We start from the raw sequence: 4,243 nt of genomic DNA, 5'->3' as shown, positions 1-4,243 counted from the left end.
TGCAACACATACTAACCAAATCGTGAGAAAATGTGTGATGGCTTGAGAGCGAAGGGTGGCTCTGACTTCCTTGGGTTCGATCCCCAAAACCTCCGGAGGGTTAGTTACACCGGTAGGACGGTGAGCGATCGCAATGACGACCCGATCCGTGTGTGTAGCTAGGTAGCGGACACTCTCGCTACGCTTACCTGGTGATAAATTAATTTGAGGTAAGGTCATGTAGTGGGTCTATGGGACCGGCCATCAGGTAATACTTGGATTTGGCGCCGTATTTATTTAAGCATCATGCATCGGTTTTCAAGTTGAAAATCATTAAAGTTTGTCGTTTTTTTAAATATTTGGTTTAAATATGTTTTCATACTGGGCAGCCCAAATATTTGTTTATTGGTTTTGAGTCTATTTGAGGTAGAGTTCCTGTTGAGCAGCGAGGACGAAAGCTCACCCCGTACAACAGTATGGATGCAGGTACTGTGCACTGGTGACGGGACAGTAGCGGACGGAGCTGGGTGTGCGGAACAAGTTCGGTAAATCATTATTGGGATGTTGTTTTAGATTCTATTTCTCGAACTCCGTGTTTCGGAACTTGTGGTTATTTAGCATCGTGTCAATTTTAGTTGAATTCTCTTTAATTGATATTCATACCTCGTGTGATCCTTATCCAAGTACTGGATGAGTGAAATAGATTTCAGCAACTCAAGTTTTTCACCTCAAAAATATCGGAAGCTTCCGCTGTGTTTTGCAAAAAGTTTTCTAACAAAATGCCTAGCGGTCCTCTAGAATGTGAATCGAGCTTTTGGTTTATATTTTAGAGCCCCGCGGCATTGTGACGTGCCCAAGCTGGTGAGGTGCGGTTTGGGGCGTTACACTTGGCGTTCTTTACCCTGGGGATATGTGTGATGGTATGGAGCTTGAATTTTTTTAGCAATGTCTTGATGTACCCTAAGTATGCCGCTAACTGCTGGCCCTTAGCCTGAAAACTGTCGTTGACTTGGTTAACGACCAACTGATAGTCGCTGAAGATGTTGACACTGTCGGCCCCTGAATCAATGGCGAGGAGTAGGCCGACAATGAGTGCTTCATATTCCGCCATGTTGTTAGAAGCTTTGAAGTTGAATTTTAACGCGTACTCCGCGTTCAGCCCCTAAGGACCTGTTAAGATGATTCCGGCATCGCTGGCCTTGGGACAAGAGGAGCCGTCCACATACAGGTTCCAGCCTGACTGCCAGGGAGATTGTTCCTCAGATACCACCATCTCCGTTCGTGGTTGTGCTCTGTCTTTGGATTCGGGCTGATGCTCGGTGAGCTCAGCGATAAAGTCTGCCACCGCATGGCCCTTCATGGCGGTTCTTGGTTTGTAATCAATGTCAAATTCGCTGAGCTCAATGGCACATTTGCTGAGGTGCCCCGAATGTTCATGGTTCTGCATTACTTGTCTAAGTGGTTGATTGGTTAACACATGGATTGTGTGGGCCTGGAAGTATTGGCGGAGGTGTCTGGCGGCAACCATTAGTGCGAGAGCAAGTTGTTCCAAGGAAGGGTACCTAGTTTCCGCTCCGTTCATGCCTCGGCCGGCATAGAACACTGGGAGTTCATCCTTGTTCTCCCGCCTGACGATGGCGCAGCTTACCGCTGATTGCGATACCGCTAGGTATATGTAAAGTGTCTCGCCTTACACAGGAATGGAAAGTAGTGGAACTGTCGCCAGGTATTCCTTCAAGCCCTGGAACGCCGCCTAGCACTCTGGGTTCCAATCGATGACTTTCTTGTGGGTTGTTTTAAGGACTTTGAAAAATGGGGCGCACCTGTCGGTCAGTCTGGAGATGAATCGAGACAGGGCGGTTAGCTTGCCCTGGAGGCATTGGATGTGTACTTTCCATTCTGGGTCCTTCAAGTCGAGGATGGCTTGTACCTTGTCAGGGTTGGCCTCGATGCCTCGTTCATTGACAATATAACCCAGAAATTTGCTGGCGGTGACGCCAAAGAAGCACTTTTCTGGGTTGAGGCGCATACCATAGGCCAAGAGGATGGTTATTATGATTTTGAGGTTTGCCACATGCCCGCTGGCTTTTATGCTCTTGACCAACATGTCGTCTACGTAGACCTCGATTATCTTGCCCAGATGCTGTTCGAACATGGCGTTCATCAGTCGCTGATAAGTTTCCCCTGCGTTCTTCAGACTGAAAGGCATCACATTGTAACAATACAGGCCTTTGTCGGTGGTGAAGGTGGTGCACTCCTGGTCGTCGGGGTGCATCCTGATCTGATTATAGCCGGAGAAAGCGTCCATCATGCTGAGGAGCTCGTGTCCAGCGGTTGCATCGACCAGTTGATCAATGCGGGGTAGTGGGAAACTGTCTTTCGGGCATGCCTTATTGAGATTTTTGAAGTCAACACACATTCACCACTTGCCGCTAGGCTTTTTGACCATAACTAGGTTGGAGATCCACTGGGGATAGATGACTTGGCGGATGAACCCAATGCCCTGTAGCTTGGCAACTTCTTCTCCTATAGCACGATATTTGTCTTCGTCGAAGGCTCTTCGCTTCGGCTTGATAGGGTAGAAGGATGGTTTGATGCTCAACTTGTGCGTGATGATTTCATGGGAGATACCTGGCATGTCTGCATATGACCAAGCGAAGACCGTAGCGTTGTCACGTAGGAGCTGAGTTAGCTCCGCCGCTAGCTCTAGGTCTAGTTGAGCGCCTATGCGGACTGTCCGCTCAGGGTGCTCGTCAGAGATGCTGACAACCCTCAATGATGTTTCTGGGTTGACCGGCTCCTTCCTTACGTACTTCTTTTCGTCATCCCTGGGGTCCTCAAAAATACTTGGTGGCGGTGCCTGACTGCCTACCGCTAGGATCTCGTGGCGGCGGGTTAATTGTGCTATAGTAGTTGAATAACACTCGCATGCCAACTGCTGACTTCCCCTGACGCAGCCTATGCCGTTGGGTGTGGGGAACTTCATGAGCAGCATGTATCCGGCGATGATGCACTTGAGTTAGTTGAGTGCTGGCCGGCCAATGATGGCGTTATATGAGCTGAAACAATCGACAATTATGAACTCCGTATGTACCTCCGCCATACATGGACTGGTACCGATAACCAGCCGCATATAGTCAGAACCCAGCGGTTGCGTGACGTCACCAGAGAAGCTGAGCAGTGGTTCATGATCTTGGAGTAATTTTCTGTTCCGCTTAAGGTCGTTGTAACAACCACTGAATATAACATTGACAGCGGATCCACTATCAACCAGAATTCTTCCGACTGACATTTTGCAGAGAATGGCGTCGATCAAGAAAGGATCATCATGGGGCAGATGTACTCCGCGCTCCTCTTCCTCTGAGAAGGTAATAGGCTCCCAACCAGACTTTGGGAGTTTGGCGGATCTTTCGTAGCGGATGTTGCAGACTTCCTTTGGGTGATTAGCTCGCGCATAACGCTTTCTTGCCCTGTAGGACATGTTGGTGATTGGAGCACCCCCGTTAATGGTGTTGATGTGGCCCAAGGGTTCAATGTCAGCGATCACAGGTGGTGGTTAGCGCACCTTGAATTGCTCCATCTTGCCATCACGGTACAAGGTCTCAATGGCCGTTTTGAGAGCGTTGCAGTTGTTGGTATTGTGACCGCTGTCCTCGTGGTATTTGCACCACCTGCCAGTGTTTCTTGGCTTTCTTGTTTTTGGGTATCTTCCCGGGGGCTGCGGTGGGATCTGATCCTTGCACTGATTGTATTTTTCTTCATACGAGGCCGTGAGGACTGTAAATACTGCATACCGCTGGGAAGACTCCGTATGTTTGTTGCAGTTGTCCCCATGGGATGGGCGGTTTCCCTTGTAGTGTTGGTCCTTCTGTCGCTTGTTCTGGTATTGGCCCTGCTGCCACACCCTCTTTTTGTCAGTTGGCGGTGTGTTGGAGGTTTTGTTAGCGGTCCCCTGTTGATTGGAGGAGGGTTGCGTCGACTTTGCTAGTGCTGCTGGTAGCGGTGGGGTTTCTCCATATGTGATGAATTCTGCTTGGGCATGAATGACCGCCTCACTCATGAGGTGGTCGTATACCGCATTTGGATGATTGTAGTTGAGGTGATAGAGGAATGGCCCTTTGAGGAGTCCCTGCTTAAAAGCCGCCGCAGCCATTGTTTTATCAAGATCACGGCATTGAGATGCTGCCGCCCGCTACCTTGTGACGAATGCCTTCAGTGTTTCCTCCGTACCCTGCTTGACGTTGAACAGTTGGCTTGTATTGTG

This window comes from Rosa chinensis, chromosome 5 (assembly GCF_002994745.2).
Source record: "Rosa chinensis cultivar Old Blush chromosome 5, RchiOBHm-V2, whole genome shotgun sequence".
NCBI lineage: Eukaryota > Viridiplantae > Streptophyta > Magnoliopsida > Rosales > Rosaceae > Rosa > Rosa chinensis.
This window is presented reverse-complemented; position numbering follows the sequence as displayed.